At 45.6% G+C, this 10,263-nt stretch overlaps 1 protein-coding gene across 1 annotated transcript in view; it reads left to right on the forward strand.

Annotated features, from left to right (window-relative positions):
• Positions 1 to 10,263, forward strand: part of ctdp1 (CTD (carboxy-terminal domain, RNA polymerase II, polypeptide A) phosphatase, subunit 1) — a 46,886-nt gene that overhangs the window by 26,839 nt on the left and 9,784 nt on the right. The gene's annotated exons all lie outside the window — the stretch shown is intronic.

Genomic DNA, 10,263 nt, shown 5'->3' on the forward strand with positions numbered 1-10,263 from the left:
TCTTAGTTATTCATAAGTGCAACGATCTACGCTCCGCACCTTTTCTTCTTCTACTTTTATATCTCTTCGAACACATTGTGCTAGCCTGAATCTTAATAGGCTTTTGTTGCTCGCATCAGCGTTTTTTCTCATTTCTTTCATGCGCCGGAATGAATCACATTCTGGAAATTGTGTCCAAAATAACTCATTCACTCATTTGCATGTTCCCGGGTGTGATAGACGCTCAATTATTTACTCCATGGCGAGCAATTAAAGTGAGATTTTGTAATATCGTCTTCTTAAGAAGAGGGTTAGTTACTGCTACTTTTGAAGGACTGTGGTACATGTAGGCCTGTTAGTAAAGACAGGCTTGATTTGTGTCGGATGTCATTTTAACTTCTTCCCCCCCGTCTGTAACATTAACGATTGCTCCGTCCCAGCAGCCACTGCAGCAGTTGAACGTGTCTTTAGTTACACGTGTGTGTGTGTGTGTGTGTGTGTGTGTGTGTGTGTGTGTGTGTGTGTGTGTGTGTGTGTGTGTGTGTGTGTGTGTGTGTGTGTGTGTGTGTGTGTGTGTGTGTGTGTGTGTGCGCGCGCGCGCGCGTGTGTGAGACAAGTCCGAGGGTCGGGTGTGAAAACGATCTATTCAGCTTTAACTCAACGTTTTCACTGGGTGGATAGAGAATAGGAGCCGTCACACAAACAAAAAGCCTGTAGTCCTCGGGTCCAAACGTTGAGCCACTGCACCGCTTTGTGCTGATTTTGGGGTTTCATGTCTGTAACTCCATGTTCAGCCTCACCGCTGTGATTTGCTAGAGCTTTACAAAATAAAAGGAGATGCCTTGTTTGTGGCTACTCGGGCCTCAGCAGGCAGCGAGCGCGACGCCTCTTTTCCCTCGTTTCCCTCTTTCGGTCAGTCCCGGCCCCGACACCTTCGGTTGCCGCTAATGAGTCGAGGCTGAAAATACTCCCGGTGTCTTGAGTTGCTCGGTTGCTGTCGAGAGACCTCTGGATGTCCACCTCCAGTCGATGGTGCAGAGGAGCTGCACACGATCAGACAGCCTGACACACCGGGGGGGAGGGAGGGAGGGAGGGAGGGGGGAGTGGGTGTTTGATTGTGAAAGCTGAGGGGAAGTTAGCAGGGAGGTCTTGTGGTCTAATAATATCACAGCGTACCTCTTGTATCTATATTTTAACCCGCTGCGATGCCCTGACATAAGCTCCGCTTACATTTAACAGTTTTGTGTGCACCCCTCTTGTCTTTTTGGTATATCTTAGAGAAACAAAAAAAAGACACATTTTGAATGTCTGAATAAGAAACTGGTTTGAATGAGTTCTCAAATGTCCGTAACGTGCTCACTTATCTCTGCTCCGCCTCACGTATTCCTATAGGACCTCTAGTACTCACCGCAAAGAGAGCCTCAAACGCTATAAGAGCAACAGAAAAATTAAAGATTTAAAAGACACGCTCGCAAAGCTACGTTGTACAGTTATGCAATTTATTTTCAACCACAGCGTATGCTTCAAGGCCTACTCGAAGTAAAAATATAATTTCCTCATCCCTTGTGCATCTCTTATGACCTAGAATGAAGGACACGAGCATACAAAGGAAGGTCTACTCCGCCTATTAAGTATAGCTCCTCCATAAATTGGAGGACTCACACGAGGCAGGTTAAAAATAAAATGTTCAAGTTCCCAGAAGTGGAAGCCAAGGTATTCAGACTTTTTGTCTTTAGCATAAGCGAAGCTCCAGAAACGCCGGGTACTACATTACCCATAATTCCACTTAATAGCATCTTTCTTCAGGAATAGTCTCCCAACAATAGAGCCCAACAGTAAGTACTCTGAACGGAGGATTTAGATGATTAGCCGTAATGTCGTGAGCCGGGTCTAGTTACTACCAGCCACGAGAATGTGAAACGATGGTAAATGCTGCTATTAAGAAACACTGGGTGACCGAGGCTAAGTGGAGAGCAGGGCCGCCTTTTCAATCAGAGGGTCGGCGGTTCGATCCCCGTCTCCTGCTCTACTAGTCTCATGTCAATGTGTCCTTGAGCAAGACACTTAACCCCAAAATTGCTCCCGTAGCTGCGCCTACGGTGTGTAGATAGATACTGAACTGTAAGTCGCTTTGGATAAAAGCGTCTGCTAAATGACCGTAATGTAATGTAAAAACAATGTCAAGTACTACACTACCCACAATCCTCGGTGTAACACCGACTTCTCTGACCGGTTCGCTGGTTTCTGCTCCCGGATTTCCAACCAGACCGACGCGGCGGCTCGTTTGGGAACTTTCTGTTACGTGACAAAAGTAGTTTCACCCGACGTGAGTTTCTGAAAACGTTTGGGGGGGGACGCGAAGTAGACCAGCTGAGTCTGTCTTCATGTCCTTCTTCTTCTTTTTTTCATTTTGTAGTTCGTTGGCTTAGTTCTATGCTTAAAATATGAGGATTTTCTGAGATCTCAACGGCAGTGAATGAATGTGGAAATTCACTTTGGGGGGAATCTGGGACGTTCAAAGAGTGGGCGGTCTATCTATCTGCCAGACCCCAACACCTCTCGAAGCCCGAGCTGCAATAACCCCGATGACATCATCCGGGTCAGCGTAATGAACCCACCTTTATTTATTATCTTACCTTTCTCCCGACTCCCCTCCCCCCCCCACCACCACCACCACACACACTTTCTTATATTTGGCACAAAATAGACATACATCTGTTGCTAAGATACCGTAGTGATGTGGATGTCTCTGTTTTGTTCGGCGTCTGCTCCCGACTTCCTTTCTTGTAGAAACGCCGTCGCTCTTATTTCTGCTCCGTCTCTGTGTTTTCCGTTCCGTTAGGCAGCTAACGGCGTGCAGCTAACGGCGTGCAGATAACGGCGTCTTTCTTATTTATTTCAGTTGTTTGTCGTCTTATTCTTTCCCTAATCGAGATCCTCCGCGGTTCACGCGAGGAGCGCTTAAGCAGCGCTGTGTTTCTCCAGCGGCCGCTGTTTGAGTCGGATCAAAAATAATTGGCTTCAACAAAGACGATTCGTATCCCCGCACATCGCGAGGCGGATCAGTCGTTCCCTCACACAGCTCCTTTCACGTTGGCGTCGTTCGGCACGGTGCGTCCCGTAAATCTGTTCGCTCGGATCATTACGGCCTCCGTCTTTAAATTCTTAAGACCCGTGAACGCATGATCGGGCCGGCATGAATCTGCATCAGGCTGCCTGACGTTTTTGTTTGTTTGTCAATTTATTGATAAAACGTATTTTATAGCTTTATGAATGAGGAGTGAGGGGGAGTGGCTGTGTAGTTTAAAGTGTGTGTGTGTGTGTGTGTGTGTGTGTGTGTGTGTGTGTGTGTGTGTTTCATATTTCGTCGCGATGCAATCTTTTCCTCTGATCTTGTGTTGTGAGTAACGTGTTGACAGTTTAAGGGCAGATAGACTTTATATACAAGCAAAGCTAAACTATCACAAAAGTTCAATACACTGCAGTACTTCATTACAGTAGGATGATTTCCTCATGTTTAATGTTTAAAGCCAGCGTTTGGCCTTCAGTGATTTGTAAAGGCCATACGCATCTCATCTTCGTCCGCTTATCTGGGATCGGGTCTCGGGGGCAACAGCTCCAGCAGGTGGACCCCCAAACTTCCCTTTCCCGGTGCCACATCAGCTCAGCTCTGACTGGGGGGATCCTGAGGCTCTCCCAGTTTGGAGATGTAGTCCCTCCACCTGGTCCCGGGCCTCCCTCGGGGGTCTCCTCCCAGCTGGTCGTGTCTGGAACACCTCCCTAGGGAGGCGCCCAGGTGGCATCTTCACCAGATGCCCGAAACCACCTCAACATGGCTCCTTTCCACGCAAAAGGAGCAGCAGCTCTACTCCGAGTCCCTCACAGATGACCCAACTTCTCACCCTATCTCTGAGGGAGACGCCAGCCACCCTCCTGAGGAAACCCATTTCGGCCGCTTGTACCCACGATCTGATTCTTTGGGTCATGACCCAGTCCACATGACCACAGGTGAGGGTAGGAACCAAGATTGCCCGGTAGATAGAGAGCTTTGCCTTGCGGCTCAGCTCTCTTTTCTTTGATTGATTTCCCTCCATCGCGAACAAGACCCCGAGGTACTTAAAGGCCATACTATCTTATTTAAATGTGTACTAATGGGATTAAAAGGTACTTTGTGTCTTTCTTGGTCTTGGATAAGGACTGTTTTTTTGTTGGCTTGAGTCTCACTTGAATGAAGGATTTCATGCAAAAGCTCCCAAAATCAGGTATGCAAGGTTCTGTTTAATACAGGCGACCACTGTTTTGGGTTTTATTTAATGTGTAATGTGGAGCACCTCGAGCACGCCGTCTTCCCAACCGACGTGCTTGTTTTTGTTAGAACCTCCTGTTCTTCATCCCGTTTCTGCAAACATTTGTGTTAATTTATGCAAATCAAACGGATTAATGAATATTTTGGCTTTTTCCGTAATCGGGATTCTTCGTGTCGTAGCGTAAATCCTTCCAGAACCGTCTCCTCTCATTTGCTGCAGAGCAACAACAACAAAACAAAAAAAAAAAGTAGTTTACACAGACCTTAACCGTCTGAACTCTACCGTCTGCGCTCCTTCACAATAAAAGCCTTTCAATGCGAGTGAGATGCATCCTCTGGAAATTTCCAGCAAGCTGGTATTTCGTCCTGTGTGTGTGTGTGTGTGTGTGTGTGTGTGTGTGTGTGTGTGTGTGTGTGTGTGTGTGTGTGTGTGTGTGTGTGTGTGTGTGTGTGTGTGTGTGTGGGAGAGGTCATTAACTGTTCGTCTGGACTGATGTGAATGATTTATGGTGAGCAGCGGCTCTCGGGGCTCTTAACATATTTAAGATTTAACAAGCAGGTTGAAGGGTGGGGGGGGGGGGGGGGGGGGGGGTGAACCTTCAGCTCCCTCCAGCTCTCGGTTCCAGGCCGCTGCTGGAGGTGAACTCGTCAGGCTGGAGCGGTTCATACATCAGGTGTCAGTCCGTGGAACAGGGTTCTTAAAGTGATATGAACCGTTTGAATGACGGGTGTTCCTCTCTGGTTGGAACTGCAACACTGACTGTAACGAAGCAGAGGTTTTTTTAGTGAGGGCTGGGTCCAATGTTTTGAGCATTTCTCGTCTCCCAAAAATATTTCCTGCGGATATCTGAGTTATGTCTATTATGATGCAACGAATATAAATTCTCAGCCCCCACCAATACAGTATGAACAACCGATGGGAGACGATCGCATAACCAGGGTAATGACCGGACCGGTGAAATAAAGTGAGATGACACAGAACATGCATCATAAATGAAGAATAGGTTCCCAAAGGTTTTTAACAAATAAGAAAAATATGCAAAAAGGAATATTGAAGAAAACGTGTGAAGGCCATGTCCTGATTAATACCAGAACACTTTAATCTCTCTCTCACTCTCTTTCTCTCTCACTCTCTTTCTCTCTCGCTCTCTCTCTCTTTCTCTCTCACTCTCTTTCTCTCTCACTCTCTTTCTTTCTCTCTCTCTTTTTCTCTTTCTCTCTCTGTCTCTCTCACTCTCTCTGTCTCTCTCTTCTTGCTCTCTTTCGCGCGCTCTCTCTCTGTCTCTCTCTCTCTCTCTCTCTCTCTCTCTCTCTCTCTCTCTCCTACCTTAAAATGGCACCACTGACACTCAGCTTGTGATATTGCAAATATATTCATTTTGCAATACTTTCCTCAGTCACCCCTGTGTTGCCTCATCCGGCCATGAATAGTGAACCAGCAGACATTTATTTAAATGAAGTCGTAAACATCGCCACGTTAAAGGAGCAACAGACGACATTCAGAGAATTAATGTGGCAGCAAACCACTATTAGCTCTGTAAAGATAAAGTGGAGCAGAGTGAGGTAACTGTGTGTGTGTGTGTGTGTGTGTGTGTGTGTGTGTGTGTGTGTGTGTGTGTGTGTGTGTGTGTGTGTGTGTGTGTGTGTGTGTCCAAGCTTCTCCTTATTTGCACCGTTCGCCTCAAGCTGCTGTCGCCATGTTGAGAGCCCTAAAGAGGCAATAGAAATGCTCGCACCTTTTTTTCTTTTTTTGTAAAGATTCAGGGTTAGACCACTGACCACTAGCTGTGTCATCTATGCAGTGATTGCATGTATGTATTTACTCCCATGTGTTTTTGTGTAATGTGACGTTGTGTGGGATGGTGCAGCACCATGCTCAGTTTATGAGGAGGGACTTCTGAGGCCGCAGGCTGATGAACAACGAACGGAGGCTTCCCGCTGAGGATTAGCGAGCGGAGGAACCGTTTGGTGCACGACTCAGCGATTTACTCCTAACTACTGTTACACTTTCACGATCCACAGTGTCCTTAAAACATGTCTGCAGATGCATGTTTGTAGCGTGTCAGTGTCTACAGATTTAGCCGATTCAGCGATTTTGTTCTCTTAATTGGTAAAGATGAAGGACAGATAAAGACGGGGCTTCTTCATTAATCGTTGGAAACAATTAGCTGCCACGCTCTAGTCTTTTGACCACAATGAAGGTACCTGATTAACTAGGCATCCAGAGTGTCGGCTTGAACGTGCCAATTATGAGACTCTACCGTTTTTTTTTGTCACAACAACAACAAGTGCGTTGTTCTGTCGTGACTTCTGCAGCGGGTCATCAGTTCTCCTCTCTTTTAATTTCCCCGCCCGTCGAGGTGAGGCGCCTCTATTCGGACGCTCCATCACGCCGCTCATTCCCCCGCACGGTGTTTCTCTGGAGTGCGAAAATGAAAGTGTGAAACTTTGTCAGCCTGAGCGAGCGCGTTATTACAACGTCTGCCGGGGCGGAGGGGACGAAGGAGGCAAACGAGGTTGTGAAGTTTTCCACTCAGGATGACAAATTCAAAAAATGCGTTCCATCTTTTCCTGACCCTATTCGACGGACGCGTTTCCAACTCGGGATGTTTTTTTTCCAGTTTCCTGCGCTTCATGCGTGGTCTCCCATCTCGTGTGTAACATAGAAGATGAAAAGGGCTGTTTATATTCTTCATCAACGACACACACACACACACACACACACACACACACACACGTATATATGTGGACACAAACATATGTCTGCAGTCTGGGCAGTGTGACAGAAAGGACTTTACGGTGGAGCCGTGCCATGTTTATGTTTACTCTAGCACATTCTTTTCAGAGAGGCTGTTCTTTAATCCTGTAGACAAACAGGAACCACATTTTTCATACGTATGAAATTGCCATTTTTTGGAGCAGAAAGACATATTTTGTCACATACGTATACCTTAAGAGCTTCTAGAGATATGAATTCAAACGTTAAAGAGAATATAGATTTGACTGACTTCAAGTCAAACGTCGTATAGCTCTAATCCAGAAAACCTGAGCCGTTCACAGCGCAGGTGCTTTAATCCTCTGCTCTGGTTTAAAAATATTCAAAAAAAAACACACACACACACACACACACACACACACACACACAGGAAGGTAACTGACGACAGAAGTCCCTCAGCTAAGTCTGAGAAGTGGTCTTTTTTTTTCTTTCTTTTTTTTTAAAGTTCCTGAACAGAAGCCATTGATTAAGTCACGTCTTCTCATTAACGGGAGAATCGGAGGATCAGCGGAGCAGGAAGTCGCCTCGACTTTTTTTTGACCGCAGCCGCTGTGTGATATCAAAGAGCTGCTATTAATGAAACACAGAGCAGAAGAACTTTTTTTCTTCTCACTGTTACTTCCCTGTTAGTCACTCATTGTCCTTTTTTTTTTTTTGTGGCAAGCCAGACTTAAGTTTAAACCTTTTAGAATAGATTTTTTGACTCCAGTGAAAGATAAAAGCTAATTATGCTCCACTTTTTTGTCACTTTTTTTTAAAGATTAATAGTCCTGATTTGCACTCTTTATCCCCATTAGCAGTTGTTTTGGTAAGGAGGAGGGCTGCCAGTTGTTCCAGTGGGATCGAGGCTGTGGATTGCCAGATGTTGAGAAACTTTTATTGTTAATTGTTTTGTCATGAAGCCGTTAACGGTGTCGTCACAGACCTGCAGGCTTCTGATGCAACGTCTCTCTCGTTCTCCAACCTTTTTGTCCCGCGATGCCCCAGAATCCCCTTTTGGGATTAATTCAATTCATTTGGCCGACGATATACTCTGATTTCATCCGCTGGTGTTATCATACGAGCGTTTGCATTTCGTCTTCCGTAAGCCGAGGCCGCGAAAGAAGCCGAGGAACGTAACGTGAGACGCCTCTTTAGCTCTCTTGCAGACGTTTTGGTTTACAGCACAAGATGGAGCCGAATGAAATGGAGAAGATATCGAATTGCGATTTTTGCCACAGTTGCGATCGCAATTTAGATTATTTTCTTGTGATTTAAAACGCCTGGCCTAGAGAGCATTAAGCTCGATCCATCCTGTGAATGAAGTAATAAATTAAACCATGTTCTGTTCAATAAAATGACAGGAAAAGTGGGAGAGAAAAAAAAGCCCAATCGAAAGATGCACCGATTGCAATTTTCGTCTCCAATGATAAACTCTTGACCTGCCGATTTTTCCTTTCAAGATCTATAAGTGACGGCGAGGCTCCAGGCAAACTTTCAACCACCGGCCCGAAAAAACAATCCTGACCCTCCGGACCGTCAGTCGGAACCATCAGAACCAATGTCCAGCGGTTACTCGCATTAAAACACACAAAGTAAAACCATCACCTCAGATCTGAAAAGATGTTTAATTTATCAAAACTGAGAAAAGCAGCAAATCCTCATATATTTTGGAACCTCGGAACAGAGATTGTTGAATAAAATATCAAATATTTCTTTTGTAATTCAGTCTTGATTGATTAATTGTTTCACCAGTATTGACATTACCCAGTATATATAGTTCATAAATAACCTTTACATAATAAATATATATATATATATATATATCATGAACTGCTAACACTGCTAGAGCCTTTTGTCTTCGTAGCCTTAAAGCTACTCAAACATTTCCACCACTTCCAGCTTGTTAAGACATTTACGATGTAGTGAACTAGCAGTTGAGAGTGAAACATTCAGCTCTACTATGAAATGCACGTTCATTGATAATTCTGTCGCAATTAAGAATTTTAAGCTCTACTCTGACGCGGCTTATAAACTGCCTATGCTTGCATTTTACTTTCACTCCCCGCTGTTTGTCCCCCTCTTGGGGTTGCAGTTTAATGGCTGTTTGACGCTCGTCAACATTAATATTTCATCCTCGGGAATCTGGTTTTCTGCTTTCATAAACGAAAGCTGAGAAAAGTCGTTCCCCCCCCCCCCCCCCCCCCAGAGGCCGCAGGTCTGAGTGACCGTCCGGTAGGAACCCAGAAGGTGCCGAGTCAGCTTGTGGAGTCCTTTAAAGTTACACCTAATGGTGCGTGGCCACTTTCTCTCCGGGGGGGGGGGGTTGCCACGGCAAAAACAGTACGCCAGTAACAGATTTGTTGTTTGTGCTGATTTAGCAATACGTGTAGATGAATTATCAAGTGTTTCTACATGCATACGTAAGTAGGTCTCCAGGGCAACGTGCTTTTCTTTCATTTCATTGACTGAACTGGTGTCCAAGCGGTGCAGAACAGCACATTCTCTGCTAATCTCTAACGAACAGATTCTGCGTTCGACGCGGAGGAGCTCTGGTTTTGCACCGCAGCGCACCTTGATGAACGGCGGCTCGTGGTGTGAAAAGTAATTTTTCTCTCTCTTCCGTATCTGTGATCCAGAATAACCGTTCTCTCCCACCGGTTCTGCTTCCCATGGATTCATTTGTCATCTCTCTCACGCTGGCAATCATAGCTTCATTGCTTGTGTCGGGGGGGGTCGTGTTTCCAGCCTGTTGTTCTTGGCACCCCCCGAGATTCATTAGCGGAAAATCGCTTGAAACATTTGGGCAGGAGCGTCGAGAAAACAACACTGAATGCAGAACTAGTCTCCTTTCGGTGTTTTCACATGGAGGCTGCTGCTGCTGCTCACATGAAGAGTTGGTAGAATCTGTTCGGAGGTAGTTCTCCTGCTGTGGGTCCTTATTTCGTCCCCCATCCACACTCTGAAACTCATTTTCAACTTGAATCCACCTCATCCTTTCAGAGTGTCCCTTGTTCCAATTCATTCTGCAGACACCTCTTTCTTGTCCTTTTTGTTCGATAAAGTGCAAATTGTCTCCCAGGGGGGAAAGAAGGTTTCACCTTCTTTTTATATATATATATATTCTCCCGACGGCTCGGGTTACTCGGGTTACTCCACACCTCCCGTCCCGGTGACGATTTGAACCTGATGAAACTATTATGGCTGATTGCACCGTTGTTCC

This window comes from Cebidichthys violaceus, unplaced genomic scaffold, assembly GCF_023349555.1.
Source record: "Cebidichthys violaceus isolate CVI_PGR_0920_01 unplaced genomic scaffold, fCebVio1.0.p SCAF_50, whole genome shotgun sequence".
NCBI lineage: Eukaryota > Metazoa > Chordata > Actinopteri > Perciformes > Stichaeidae > Cebidichthys > Cebidichthys violaceus.